The sequence below is a fragment of the Balaenoptera physalus genome (assembly GCF_965194825.1).
Source record: "Balaenoptera physalus genome assembly, chromosome: 14".
Lineage (NCBI taxonomy): Eukaryota > Metazoa > Chordata > Mammalia > Artiodactyla > Balaenopteridae > Balaenoptera > Balaenoptera physalus.
Window position 1 is genome coordinate 27,045,463 of NC_138893.1, and position 15,923 is coordinate 27,061,385.

Consider the following 15,923-nt stretch of genomic DNA (forward strand, 5'->3'; position numbering starts at 1 on the left):
AGACGGGCAGAAAGGATGCTTGGAGTATTCACCCCACCCTGGGAGAACAAGGCCCCTGCAATTGATTTAAATACCTTCAGATTCTTTATTTTTTTCCTTTCTACCATGGGGACTGTTCAGACCAACACCAAGGAAGAAAAGTGACTTAGAAGAGGAAAATCACATGTATTGAAACTGATAGAGTTGGAATCATAGATCGTTACAGAGGACAAGGCTAGTGAATAAATATTCTAAGTTACTTTTAAAATTAAAGTCACTGTTATTTAACATTAGCACTTTAATTTGGTTTTCTTTTACTCCTTGGGTATTGCCATGAACCAAAGTGAAATCGTCAAACTGCAGTATCATTTAATTTTACTTACTGGTGGATACGCTTTGGTATAACAACGTAAGACCTCAAAGAGCCTGGAGAAAATATTTAAACCTTAATGATGTGTCTTCCGTATATTCTTAATTCTGAAATTCCACTGCATTTTTTGAACAATATGCAACCGAGACCCACAGAGTTGCAGGCATTCCCCAGTTGAGGGAACTTTGGTCGTATCTGATGATCAATATAAGCTATAGTATTACTTCCCAAATCTATTTTTAGATACTGAAAAAAAGAAGAAGAAAAATACGAGAATGGGAGGTTGTACTAAAAAGACTCCTATTTCTCCAGTTTAAAATTGACTTTTTTTAAAAGTCAAATATTAACACAGAGTGTCTTTTGTTAAATGAAAAATCAGGGATTATTTCTAGATAAGGAAATGCCTTTAAATATCCATTATAATACAGCGAATACATCACTACCCAGTTAAATGCCTTCTTTAAACACTGGAAACAATTTTCATCATTTTCTGAGGACGCGGACAATAACCGTTTTACTAAATGCTTAGGCTTTGGGTTATTTCACTTAAAGGTCACAAGAATCCTAGGAAGAGCTGACACCTGAGACGCTGGCATGTTCACTCCTCTGGAGCCACTGCAACGAGTGTGGACGGTGGCCTGGGGTGGTCCCCAACCTCAGGGCATTTACTCTCTCCCGATCTGCCCAAGGTGACCTATTTATTTAGTTCTAACTGACTCAAAAGCAAGTTTCCAACCTCACCAATTAAAAATAAATTCCTTTCTATTAGCTGAAACCCTGACCCTCTGGAAGGAGTCTGAAATGTTTGGCGATGAACTTGCCATAGGCTAAAAGACCTACAATTCCAAACAAAGGCAGCGCCTAAGGTAGCCGCGGTTGGGGAGTTCATGCTTCCAACACACTTTCCTCACATGGAAGAGAAAGACTCTGGAAATCAGAAACGCTCTTAGTCTAAGGACTCACAGCTCCCTAAGCACAACTTTACTTTCCTATTGAAAAGGAGGCAAAGGATGGGACCAGGTGGAAGAGACGCTGCCTGAAGCTGGTGGCTGCCAGGCACCTATGGTGGAACCAGAGGTCGGAAGTCACCTCCGGGACACAGGCTCAGCTGCCTTTGGACGGGGCATGAACTTCTGAACGTGGGGCTGGTTTGAGACAGTGGAGGCTAGGGGCCCCTGGAAGCACAGGTCATGGGCTCACTCAGCTGAAGTGAGGCTGACCCAGGCATGGCCAGGCAGCAGGTCAACCCTCCAAGAGGCCAGGAAATCCTAGAGCAGGTGGATGGCACCTGGGTGTGGAGAGGCCAGGGCTGAGTCGAGAGCTGAGGGAAGCAAAGGTCAGACACTTCTGCTGCATCATAACCTGCGCCTTGTATTTGGGAAGGAGATGACTCTGCAGGGCCTGCCCTCAAATGTTTAATTTCAGTGTGGGCAGGATGCACTGCTTTTGATGGCAGCAGGTTTAATATCCACTCCAACCCACACGAGCGAGCGATACCTCTCGCTTGGGATTCTGAGGCAAGAAGGCATTGCAGACTTCCTCTAATTAAGTCTCCGTCCCATTAATATTATTCCAGTAATGACCCTTCTCTTTGATCCCACCGTGACCATTTGCCCAAGTAAAGTGTGCCATTCAGAATCATCAACATCCAATAATTATAGGATAAAGAACATGGACAACAAAATTAGTTGAGTAGGTAGGAAATGCAAGTTTTCCTCTTCTCTGTCTTGATAAATCTTTGACTATATTTAGCATTTTTTGAGATAAGGAGAGACAGTCTGTACAACCAAAATGCCCTTGATCACACCAGGAATAACCACAAGCACTGATGCCCAAATGAAAGGCACACCCCCGAAAAGAGGGGCCAGCGGGGCCAAAGGATCCACCCATCAGCCTTAGACTAATTCTGAACAGAGTCAAGGTATTTCAAATAAGGTGATGCATTTGAGAAATGCAACGTCCCAGCGGCCCACATCCTGGTTCACTCACAAGAGGGGCGCACATACCAGGGCAGATCATGTGCTACCTGCCCACAGGCTGCAGCCACTTCAAAAGCTCTTAGATGGTCTTTGCTCAATTTCCTTAGGAAACTTGACAGCATTAAGTTGATTAAGCGAACACAAAAAAGGCGATGGTGTTTCTTTTACTAAGTACTAGGACCTGGAGGCCATGGAATATTGCCTCAAAAGGTAAAAAATTATGGAATGCCAACACTGGTTTTTTTTTTTTTTCACTAAAAGTGCAATCTGGAAAAACTCCTTTTCAGCAGTTTTCCCCACAGCAGATCAATTTAAGAAGCAATTACCATCAATGCAATTATGTGCCACTGTGTTCCCAACAGTCCCGGAATGCGTGCCACTGCGATAAGGCGAGGCCCTTTCAAAAGTAAGGACAAGTCAGTGAGGGGAAGGCGTGTGGAAATTGTGTTCTCAACAATACATTTCAGGATTCTGAGCAGCTGAGCCAGATTCTAAACGCCAAAAAAAAAAAAAAAAATGATGTAACCGAAAGTGTGATATGAGCCTGTTTAAGCCAGTTAAGGCATAAAATTCAAATATAACACGCTGACCATATGGCCTTCTTTCTCTAGAAGATAATACTTCTCAAACCTTGAAAGCCCAAACATTTTTTTTTTCGCTAGTTAACTACACATCAGAGAAAATTTTTTTAAAGTTTTGTACTCACCAAGGGAAAACGAAGGCTATAGTCTGAAAAAGAAAAAGAAAAAAAGAGAGGGTCAGTTTTCTGGTTTTAAAAAAAAAAAAAGTGCTCGTTCTAGCCACTGCTTTTTCTACAGCACTAGTTGAATGTGCCCGTTTTTGCCTCATGATTTGGGGTCTTCTTGAGGCTTTGTAATCTCTGTAATAATAACTTCTTTTTGCTGCAATCATCAGCTTTCAAAAGTGTCCCGCCCGAACACTCCTGTACAGTCTCTGGTTGATGGCGGAGCACGGCGGTTGCCCTGGATCTGAAGTGTCAGCCTCTGGCCCCTAAGGTGCTGCATCTGTTAGCGGCTCCTTCTGTGACCTACAGTGTCCCCTCCCACCCCCAGCCACCCCTTCAGCCCAGCTCCCCACAGACACAGCCTCTTAAAACCCACACAGGACACCCCCCTTCACCCCAGTTTTCCAGCTCAGTCAGTATCCAGCTTGCTCGTTCCCCATTCATTTAGCTTTCACGCTCTTTTGGTTTTCAACAGCTTTACTGAGATATAATTTACATCCCATAAAGTCCATCTGCTTAAAGTATACGATTCAATGGTATTTAGCACCATCACAGAGTTTTGCCACCATTCTCACCATCTAATTGTAGCACATTTTCATCATCCCAAAGGAAATCCCCTGCCCATTAGCTCATGACTCCCCCAGACCACCCTCTCCCCACCCACTGGCCCCTGCAACCACTAATCTATTTTCCGATATGGATTTGCTGATTCTGGAAATTTCATATAAATGGGATTGTATAGTATGTGGCCTTTAGTGACTAGCTGCTTTCACTTAGTATGTTTTTGAGGTTCACCCATGTCGTGGCCTGTTACCAGGACTGACTCCTTTCTACAGATGGATACTGTCCCATTATATGGATGGACCACCTTTTGTTTATCCATTCTGCTCAGGTGACAGACATGACCTTGCCCTTGTGGGAGTGGCCAGTGAGGCAGCCTCACACCAGGGCTGTGAGCCTTCATCACCCCGTGGCTGGAGACCGTGCACCGTCGTTATCACGCTTCTGCCCTGCTGCACGGTGGAATCATGTTTTGATGTCGCTATTTTTAACAGCTAATGCAGTTCATGGCGTTTTCCACCAAATAGACTACTTATCTCAGCCATGGTCAGGCTACAGATATGTTAAACCAAAGACTATCCTCTACAGCACACAAGTATAACAAGTGGTTGCACTCATTACAAAGATGACCTGGGAAGCAGGTTTGAAGCCACAGAAGGAGACTAACTAGTTCTTCTGATACTGAGGAATCTTGAAATCTACTTGGGCAAATGTACAGCTAACCTTGTTCTTCACAGTGGAAGACTGAATGCTTCCCCCCTAATATCGGGACAAAGGCAAGGACGCCCACTCTCACCACTGATACTTGTCCTGGAAGGTCCTAGTCAACGTGATTAAGGCAAGAAAACAAAACAAAGAAATTGGAAAGAAAAAAATAGGACTTTGTCTTTATGCTCAGCTGACAAGATTCTGGACATAGAAAGTTCCACAAATCTAAAAAAAAGCAATGGAGGACAAATCTGTTGAGTAGCATATAAAGTCACAGAGTTCCCCGAGTACAAAGGAGCCCAGCATCACCCAAAGCAAGCGGGGGGAGGGTAAGGGGAGCACTGAGTGTTGGGCGACAGGGGATCACTGGGGGTACGGGAACCACTTTTTCATAGAAATAACTTATTACAAGACTCCACTCCTTCCAACCCCCCCCTCCAAGAGCTTGGGAAGATGCTGGAAAGAGTGACTTGTGGTGTTTGCCTGGGGCCAAGCATGGGGACAAGCCAGGAGTGCAAGGTACCCTTAATATTTCAGGAGGATTCAGAGAAATGCTCAGAACTCCCTTCCAACGCAATGCTGAGTCATTTCAATGTAAAACAAAACCCAGCGATAGGTAGAAGCAGGGCTGCAGCCTTGAGTCAAACCCGACTAAAAACCACAAGGCAAAAAAACCAGTTAACGGGTGGTTAAATGAGTAAAAGCACCGCGGACTAAATCCCAAACGAGCCCGATTAATAATTTTGAATTAAACTTTGAAGGGATTTTTAAAGCAAAGCAAAAATACATGAAACAGTGGGCTCTACAAACAGATCACAGATTATATTGGCTTGGGGCTCACACATGTTCGCATGAAACCACAGCCATCAGCTTCTCTAAAGTGCAGAATTAGAGCAAAAATCAAGCAACCAGAATATCCTCTGAAGTCAGCCTTTATCACATGAACACTTCCCTTAGCCCAAGGCCCTCCTGCAGATGGCTACTGTAATATTGAGCAAATAGTGAAAATGGTGAAATAAGCACATTAAAAAGCGGGGGTGGGGGAAGCTGGTCCCCATGGACAGACCCACGTCCCTCTGGAGGGGCGTGTCACTGAGGAGCTTGCACGGGGCAGTGCCACAGCTGGAAAGGCTCCTGGTCTTACTACAACAGCACCGTCCCCTAAAAAAGGAAATGAGAGAAGCTACAGATTCATTGGGCCAGTCGAGTGCGTTGGTGGCTCCTGCGGCATCTCACCCACAGCCCACAGCCAATCCTAGGAGGCAAGATGAGACCCATTTTTTTATAAATTTATTTATTTATGGCTGTGTTGGGTCTTTGTTTCTGTGCGAGGGCTTTCTCTAGTTGCGGCAAGGGGGGACCACTCTTCATCGCGGTGCGCGGGCCTCTCGCTATCGCGGCCTCTCTTGTTGCGGAGCACAGGCTCCAGACGCGCAGGCTCAGTAGTTGTGGCTCACGGGCCCAGTTGCTCCGCGGCATGTGGGATTCTCCCAGACCAGGGCTTGAACCCGTGTGCCCTGCATTGGCAGGCAGATTCTCAACCACTGCGCCACCAGGGAAGCCCGAGACCCATTTTAAGGCTGAGAAGACTGAGGCTCGGTGAGCTCCCTGACCTGTGTCACACAGAGCAAGGAAGCAGGGCAGCAGGGATGCTGAGACCAGCCTGCAGTGTGGTTTCCTCTGGTTTGCTTGTTCTTTCTTTTCTTGTCTCCATCCCCCCAGCGAAGCTGTAATTCCTCCAGGGACCACCTTCCTTTTCTTTACATTCCTAGTGTGTGGGGCACTGCCTGCCAGGAGGAGGGCCCACAAAAGACCTTCTGTTCAGGGCGACATGCGACATGCATACTGCAGAATTTCGTAAAGTCCCTTCTAACCCTAGAAGGAGCTCCACTGTGGTCTATGGGCCGGAAAGATCTAGAAAGGCCCAGGCTGGCCACATACTTCCTGTGGGGAGAAACAGCCCTATGGGAGCGGCTGGGTTCACAGAAGCCCTGGGCCTCCTGACCACGGAAGTGTGGAGGTCTGGCCCTGGGGTCTACAGGGGCAGCCGCTCTGCTTCCAGGGAGCAAAGGCAGGAGGATGCCCAGCTAGACCCTGGGAAAGAGGCCAAGCGAGGCCACGGAGCAGGGGAAATCCACCCTGGGGGCGGGGAGGGCAGGCGAGGTCAGGGGGGCAGGCACTCCCGCAGGAAGTGGCCTCGCGGCAGGGCTGGTCCTGATCGCTCACAAGATATGGAAAGACCCAGCGACGTTATTGTGCATCCAGACCTTGCTAAGCAGAGGATAAAACTGCACCATTTAGAATCAATCCCTCGGAACTGCTCTATTCAAGGAAAAAATTAAAATTATTCTGACTTGTCAAGCTCTGAGATGGACAGAACTTGGTAATCTTTCCAAGCTCAGACAAAAGTAAAATGCCTTTTGTACACACCCTGGACCTGAAGCATTGTAAACATTCGAGTGGGTGGATTGTATGCTGCCGAGGGTGTATCTACAAGCTTCTCTTTTAAATGGGCAGCAGCATTTTAAAACTTTTGGGATGCTCATCTGCATTTTACTTTTTTATATATATATAAATTTATTTATTTATTTTTGCCTGCGTTGGGTCTTCGTTGCTGCGCGCGGGCTTTCTCTAGTTGTGGCGAGCGGGTCGTTGTGGTGCGCGGGCTTCTCATTGCGGTGACTTGTCGTGGAGCACAGGCTCTAGGCGCACGGGCTTCCGTAGTTGTGGCTCGTGGGCTCAGCAGTTGTGGTGCACGGGCTTAGTTGCTCCGCGGCATGTGGGATCTTCCCGGACCAGGGCTTGAACCCGTGTTCCTTGCACTGGCAGGCGGATTCTTAACCACTGCGCCACCAGGGAAGCCCCTGCATTTTACTTGTAAATGTTTATATACGTATTTCTACATGTACAGGGCACCTAAAATGTGAACTTTTAACGATGGGTTAAAATCTTAAAACGCAAGGCCACACAAATAAAAATCTAACACACGTAATTAGACACTATGGACCCTAGACGTGAAGTAATCTTCCTGGGATAATCAGACCCCAGAGTGAGGCTCCTCCATCGCGGCGGCACTCTCCTGGGCTCCCGTGTTCCCCAAGACCGGCTTCTCCTGATCCATTGGTCAGAGCCCTTGGAAAAGCAGGAGTGCCATTCACTCTCAGTCATGGTGACACTCAAGCACAACGACTAGGACGACTGGGGGTCCAACGAGCAGGAAAATCACTACACGTGGGAAAGCAACTGAAACCCCATCACGTCCACCAAAGGCAGCGGGAATGGATGAAACCATCGCTGCTTCAGCATTGTGTCCAAGCAGGACCACGTTCACCCTGCTTCCTGCTGCTGATTCAAAGGATCGGGAGAATGCAAAACGCCTCTGAATCATCCCCGCAGGCCCTCACTGATCTCACGCTCTGCCAAGTCTCACAGTTTCCTTGTTTACCTTCCAGGCATCAGCAAAGCTGTTAATTTCTGTATTTTCTAATGCATGAAAGAAAGGCTGGAAGGGAACCTCTCTGAATAACGAGCAGTTTGGGAGAATCTTTTGCCCATCCTGGAAAAGGGGGAGGGTCCTTAAAACGATGTTGCCAAGGCTGAAAAGAAGTCCACTTTCCCAGGCACCCATTCTGTGAATCTATGACGAACAAGCTGGGCTTCTAAATATTTGGCAACTTTTAAAAATTATTCATGGGCAGCTGCTCAGAAGATCCACGTGCATCGCTGTCTGCTTCTCGAGAGTGTTTTCTGAAGCACAATCCCCAGCCCCCAAAGCGCACATAAGGGCACCTCTCTACCCCACAGTTGGGGGTCCCCTCTTTGGACTAGGAAACTATGCAAATTGGCACGCCAGGGACTCCATTTTTGCAAGTACCAACGACTGCTCGTTTCCGCTCTTCCATGTTTGTCTCTGCCATGATCACTGCCATGGAATTTAGGAACACAGGACATGGATTCCCTGTGTTCCCTTCTGAAGCCCCAGAGGGGAGGGTGGTCTGTCCTGGCTCCCGTCTCATGGGCCATCTGTGCAGGTTGCAGGTGTGGGTCAAGCACATGCCCCGCCCCCTGCCCGGTGCCAGGGCTCCCTGGGCTCGTCCTCCTGCCCCCAGCTTGGGCGTTATTAATTCACATGCCCACCTCTCTCATTCGGCACAAACGCTTCTTAGATAGCGGCAGTTAGTCACTGTCACCTTTCAAAAAGTGTTTTCGCCATGAGTAGCTTCTTCGTGGGGGCTCCAGTGCTTGAGGGCAGGGATGGTGTGAACATCTCTGGAGAAAGTATCAACCCTGAAGACAGGTATCCTGCCAGGTGCTCACTTAGCCAGACATCCTGCTAAGTGCTCACTGAATCCTCTCAATACTCTGATGAAGAGTCTGGTTTAGACCCACTTTGCAGATGGGAAGACTGAGGCCCAGAGATAAAGTAACTTGCCATAAGGATCCCTCTCCAGGGCCTGGGCACAGGCTTCCTTGCCTCCTGGAGTTCTTGGGAAACGGAACCAGCTGCACTAAGTACTTAAAAGGCACAAGGGCTCTTTGCCGGGGCTGTGGGGTTTTCTGGGCTGTGGGGTCTGTGCATGTCCCTAGGTGGGCCTATTGCTGTGAGGCCCACCCGGGGATCTGAGCAGGGCCTGGTACCCACAGCACACTCAGCTCAGCCTCCGCTGGGGGAGGTTATCAGGCCCAGAGGGCAAGAGGAAGGCAGGTCTATGAGATCCACAGCTCGCCCCTCTGGCCCCTCCCCTCCCCCCTCTAACTCAGCACATAGCCAGGCTCGGTGGCAGGTTTACTGTCCTCTCGTGTGCACATGTCCTCCTGTGTGCACGTGTCCACCTGCTACTTTAGTGATGCTCTTTCTCTCTCACTGTGCAGAGCTGGGCTCAGAGCCCTGCAGGAGATTCTGAGCATCGAGAAGCAGGTGAGGAGATTCAGAGGATGGGAAACAGGAGTCCTGAAATGCACCTGTTCCCACGTGTAAGGCACGTGCTCTCCCACCCCACCCAGCCCACCTCGAGGAACCCAAAAGGACTAAAGCGGGCCTAGTCCCACCAAGATGCAGCCCCTGGGCCCTTGACTCCCCCTGGATGGTCACTCCCGCCCACATGTAAAATCCAGTTCCAATACCAGGGGTCCAGCTTCCCCCTCTGCTTTGTTATCTTTGCCTTGGAAACTGCTCAGGGCCCTTAAGTCTCCTAATGTTGGGGTAGGGGTGCAGATTTCACACTTTCCCTCAAAAGCTTCCAAGAGGGGTGCAGCCACTATGGAGAACAGTGTGGAGGTTCCTTAAAAAACTAAAACTAAAAGAAAAACAAAAACAAAAAAAACTAAAAATAGAGCTACCATGTGATCCAGCAATCCCACTACTGGGCATATATCTGGAGAAAACTCTCATTTGAAAAGGTACATGCACCCCAATGTTCACTGCAGCACTATTTACAATAGCCGAGACATGGAAGCAACCTGAATGTCCATCTACAGAGGAATGGATAAAGAAGATGTGGTACATATATACGATGGAATATTATTACTCAGCCATAAAAAAGAACCAAAAAATGCCATTTGCAGCAACATGGATGGACCTAGAGATTATCATACTAAGTGAAGTAAGTCAGACAAAGACAAATATCATATGATATTACTTATATGTGGAATCTAAAAAAAATGATACAAATGAACTTATTTACAAAACAGAAATAGAGTCACAGATGTAGAAAACAAACTTATGGTTACCAGCCGGGAAAATGGAGAGATAAATTGGGAAATTGAAATTGACATATACACACTACTAGATATAAAATAAATAACTAGTAAGGACCTACTATATAGCACAGGGAACTCTACTCAATACTCCGTAAAGACCTATATGGGAAAGGAATCTAAAAAAGAGTGGACATATGTACATGTATAACTGATTCACTTTGCTCTACAGAAGAAACTAACACAACATTGTAAATCAACTAGACTCCAATTAAAAACGAAAACAAACGTCCAAGAGGGAAAAAAGTGGCTATTGTTGGAAACATACGAGTACTGGCAATCCTGCCTCATAAACGATGGTTCTATCTCTTCTGCAGTAGTGGGCAAACGGACATTTCTCATCGACAGAGGAAACCCAGGAGCCCTTCGGCTTGTCAGCAGGTGACGTTTCTTCAATCGGGCCACCTCCTTGGAGGTCCGCCCCTTCCTTATGGGTCACGTGTGAGCCAGCTCCCCCTTCACCCTTGTTTTTAGTTACACGCCTGTGACCAAGCCTGCTTCACTTTGCACACTCTTCTTATGAAGCAGGGTCCCACCCTAAACCCTGGCCCCAGCCCTCTTGCTTCCTGCGCGCTGGCTCTTGTACCCCCATCCCATCCCACTGGACCGTAGTAAACTGAGTCACGCTCAGCCAGGTCCCAAGACAACACTGGCACATTCTTTCTCCTGCGCCCGTGGACCTCAGGGTCCTGGTCCGTAGGATGGGCACCCAGCCTCCTCAGGTTGGGTCACAACTTTCTACTAAAAACATCAAATGTCAGCATCACTTTCCAGTTTACAGAGCAATAAGATCAGTAGATTAATTTGATCGCTTTACTTTTTCTCCACGACCAATCACTCATCTGCTGGTCAGTTCTACCTGGAGTAAAAGGACTGAAATACAAATTAACCCTTAATGGCCCACCCCTCATTGGTTGAGCTGCTCCTGGGGTCCCCAGAAATTCTGGCTGGGCCACATGCAGGCCAGATATCCTCTGTGACCAGAGATGTCCCTCGGGCAGAGAGAGACACGAAGCAGCCCCTTTCCAACAGGACCGTCTGCAGGGGGCTTCTGGGTGGCCTGGGGGCTCTGAGCACAGCTGTTTGCTCCACCCTCAGAGCTGCTCTAAAGCAACAATGCAGATTCGGGGAAGAAAGGCGACTTTGGAAAGTCCAAGTATGAGAGCAGTACCTTCAGCACGTCACTCACAAAATGTTCCCTGAATCCCTGTTACGGACCAAAGTTCTCCAGGTATGCACAGCGCTGTCCCACATACTGTAGAAAAACCCACAGACAGAATTTACAGCAGGTGTGGTTCTTCCTAAGGACCAGAGAGCAGGAGGAAAACGGGAGAGCTCATCCACCGGAGGCCAGGACACCTCACCCTAGTTTCCTAACACATTCAACTCACAGCCTTCCTTTTATACCTGAAAATACTCAAGACTCCCTCCAAGCCTTTAGGATCAGCAGAGGACGGGGCCTGAGACAGAGAAGAGAACTGTAGCCATGGGCTAAACCTTTAAAAGGCTCTTAAAGGGGACTGAACGACAGGTGCTGGAACGCCATGGTCTCCTTGTTAAAGGAGACTACCTTTCAAAACGCATACCACGACCCTCATACACTGCTGGTGGGATTGTAAAGTAACAGAGCCGCTTTGGAGAACAGTATGAGAAAGGTGAAGTGCAGAGTTACCACAGGACCCAGCCATTCCACTCCTAAGTAGAAACACATATCCACACACAAACTTGCATTATTTATAACAGCCAAAAAGTGGAACCAACCCAAATGTCTATCAACAAATGAATAAATAAATAAAATACGGTTTATCCATACAATGGACTATTACTTGGTAAGAAAAAGGAATGAACTTCTGATGCACTCTGTAACATGGCTGAACCTGGAAAACATTGTGCTAAGTAAAAGAAGCCAATCACGAAAGGCCAGATTCCATTTGTATGAAATGTTCAGAGAAGGCAAATGTATAGAGTCAAAAAGTAGAGTAGTGGTTGCCTAAGGCTGGGGGGAGGGGTAGAGGGAAGGAAGAGTGATTAAGGATACAGGGTTTCTTTTGGGGGTGGTGCACATGTTCTAAAATTGATTGTGGTAATGGATACACAACTTGAAAAACATACTAAAAAACATTACATTGTACCCTTTTAAAAGGTGAATTGTGTGGTATGTGATGAATATCTCAATCAAGCTGTTATTAAAAAACAAACCCCAAAAAATCCCCACATTAACCATTAGTATAAAAATCAGAAACCACAGTCAGTTTCTCAGCCTGTTTTTAGTAGACTCACATGCTTGGAGATGTGATTTATATACAGGGCCATGATTTTTCCTAGTAAAACTAGAGAGAAGTATCCCACATGCTGAGAACAGTGCTGGCCCAAGGGAGGCATCCACAGACCTTGCATGAATTTCATGAGCTCTGAAGGAGTACCAAAAATCCTGTGATTCTAAACTTTCTGCTGCCCAAAAATGTCTGAGGACCGTTCTTACCTTCCAGGTGATTCTCTAAAATCGAGTTACCCTCCAGGTTGGTGCTAGGGGCCAGGCGTGTATAACGTGGAACCAGTAGAGTATGAAGGGGTCCCAGTGACCACCCCTGAACACACCTCAATGTCTCCAACCGGGTGAGGCAAGGGAGAAGGTGGGCTGGACAGTCAGCTGCGGATGGGAGTGAGACCTGACCAGAGAACAGCCTACTCTGCATGCCCTGTGCCTCCCTGCTCGCCTGTGCCAGAGCCTTGATCACACTTTACCTGACATCCTACTCCTCTGCAGGATGGGGCTGTAGAGGGGCATTCCTTGAGAGCAAGGCCTATTTCACTCCTCCCACTGGGGTCAGACTGTGAAAGGTACTCAGGACGGGCTTGGCTGGTGATCATCCTTACACTCTGCTGTAAACAGCAGCAAGCTGCAGAGCAAGGGCAAAGCCACGTTTCCCAAGGCAGTGCAAGGGATGAGCCAGGGCATTAAGTAATTATTCAGGAGAATCATTATTCCCGTGGACCCAGAACGAAAGGAAACTTATAATGTGCTTAGTTTTAAGATATCAATTGTTGCTATTAATTAAAATGCCAGTTACCAACAATCATATACAAATGGCAAAGGGACAAGTAAAATGTGCCACTTCGCTAGTATTAAGAGATGCACTATTATTATTACATAATTATAACTATTGTTACTAAGTAAAGACAACAGCATTTCTGCTCATCAGATTGGCATCGATGAGAAAAGTCGAGTATGTTGGTAAACAACCCCCTGGATTGCTCAACAGAGCCTGGAAGTTCCCGGGGAAGAGTCTCAGGATGTGGACAGGCCACAAGTGAGCAGCATGTGGTACCCAGACACCCTCCAACTTGGGGGTCCCCTTCCTACTTCTAACGCCAAGCTCCCCTTTCAGCAGCCCCTCTGAAAGCCACAGCATGCTTCTCGCAACATTGTCCAGGGCGGAACTTTCCAGAGGCTCCTCACCCACAGAAACTGTTTTACTGTCCTCCAGACACATCAAGGTCTTCCCCACATCATCACTTTCCTCATGCTGCTCCCCGACCCAGAAAGCTCCCCACCCCCCCCCAGGTGCCACTCAAGTCCCGCCCTCTTGTCCAAACCACCAGGCTACCCTGGTCTTATCCCTCCTGCTGCTCCAGGAGCACAAAGCTGTCCTCTGCTGCACCCTCTGTGTCATCTTTTTCCAGCCCCACCTTCATAACAACAGGATATAGAGGATGGTGGATTGAGATCAGGCCACCTTTGCCACCGACTCGGCTGCCCTACGATGCGGGCAGGCACAGTCCACATTTTGCAGATGACAAAAGCAAGGTGCAGACACTCACCCCCATATCCACAATCTGTGGCTAGTTTGCTGCTTTCTGAACAGAAATCCTATTATCTCTAACTTGAACTTCTTTATTATATACACGGTTCTGCGCACTTACCAGAAACTCAGAAAATACTAGTTGGAAGAATGAGTAAGTGCTTTAAATCAGATGTTACTGTTCATTGAGTGTCTACTGTTCACTGAGCGTCTACTTATGTGCTAGTGTCATGCCGAGTGCTGAGAATTTAGAGATTAAAAAAGTACGTGGATGGAAGCTCCGGGTCTTTACTCTAACGAAGTCCAATGACAGGTTTATCAACAAATCACTGAAAGGCAGGGGTGAGTGTTCTGATCACGGTAGCCCAGGGGCTGTGAGAGATGGGAGCAGCAGCCCCTAACCCGTGTTGGCCAAAGTCAGGGCATCTTTCTCAAGAATAAGATCCCCAAGCAGATGACAAAAAGGCTAGGAAGCTGGGGAGCTCATGGAACATTCTAAAAATGGCAAATGATTTGAATCCTGGCTTTGACCTTGGAACAAGTCACTTAACCTTTTTGAGCCTTCATTTCCTCCCCTGCAAAATAAGGATAAGAATCCCTACTGTGCTGGGTTAACAAATGAGGTGAACCCACATACAGGATCCAGCACTGAACTCTGTAGATACCCAGCGAGTCACTAATACGGATCTGGAATGTGAGATGGGCAGGGCCTGGGAAGCTGCAAAGGCATTTGGATTTGGGTTGTAGCCATGAGGGAGCTGCAGAAGTCTGGCAGCCTGGACATCCCTTTCTGCTCTCTGCAAGGAAAGTCACTGTGCTGGCTGTGGAGAGGTCAAAGGCTGGGGTGAGCTGAGCGTGGCCAGTGGATCCCCAAGGGTCCAGGTGAGGGACGGAGAGGTGCTCCTGAGGGCACTGGCAGTAGGGATGGAGCTGGGGGGAGGCGGCTATTTACAGATCAAGCGGGGAAGAGCCCACTAGCCTTGGGGAATGGATGTGAAGAGGAAAGAAAGGGAAGGAAGAAATCAAGGTAACCTTGGACCTGAGCTGGACACCCAGGTAGAAGGTTTGCCACTCCTGGAGGTGGGGTCCTAGCCTGAGTTGCCAGGAAGTGATGTGTATGGGAATCCCTCACAGACACCCAGAGGATGTCACTGAGAGACTAAGAACATATATAAGCATCATAAGAAGAGGAGAAAACTTTTTTGAAAATGGCACAGTTCTTTTTCAGGAACATGGCCTCCAGAGCAGAGCAGTTTGTTAGTAATAACGAACTTGGAGATAAAGTCTTCCAAGAAAGACTTTGAAAACCAGTAAGCCAGATAACTAAGAGATCTACTAATCAACAAGTTATTTTGCCCAGAACCCCTCAAACATTTTATGATTTTTTTTTCCCCACCTTAACTGGCTGGTCTGAACCATCTAAACGAATTCATTATTAAGAATCCGTGGAAAATGCTCAGAGAAGAGGCTAGTTTTAAAACAAGGGGAAAGAGAACATCTTGAGCATTAAATGTGTGGTCCTAAAGGGGAAAAACTAAATGTCGCCATTTGACAGAGAGCTCATGATGGAAGGTGAGCTTTCGGGGAGCTCATACATCACAGAGCTGTTAACAGAAACGTCTCCAGGCTTGACATGCGTGGTTGCTGAGGACAGGCGCCCGTTTTCCCCCTGCCCCGCCACAGGAAAAGTCCTGTGAACTTGTAAGGAATCCCTCCCTCCTCCACACATAAGAAAAACTGCAGTATTCATCTGAAAACAAAAACGGCATTATAACACAAATATGCAGCGCTCCATTCGGGAACAATATACTGCAACAGAAGTGTCATGTTTGACGGCATTCTCTTTTGTCTACCTAGAAAGGTCAGCCCTCCTCTTCCACTGGCAGGCAGCGTGCCCATGATTCTCAAAGAAAATGATTTTCTTCCTTTACCACTCAAGGAGTCATCTGAAAATGAATGGACTTGAGCTGCTTCCACAAACAATCTGCACAGTCCCTGGCACCGGGGTAAACGTGGAGATG

General features: G+C 47.5%; 1 protein-coding gene across 2 annotated transcripts in view; it reads right to left on the minus strand.

The window, feature by feature from the left end:
* Positions 1-15,923, minus strand: part of PTPRE (protein tyrosine phosphatase receptor type E) — a 165,079-nt gene that overhangs the window by 94,898 nt on the left and 54,258 nt on the right. The window contains exon 2 of one of the 2 annotated variants that reach the window (XM_082423187.1): positions 3,035-3,057. The exons of the other annotated variant lie outside the window; for it this stretch is intronic. The gene's annotated coding sequence lies outside the window, so the exon portion shown is untranslated. The remainder of the gene's footprint in view (positions 1-3,034; positions 3,058-15,923) is intronic. 2 annotated transcript variants of the gene reach the window in all.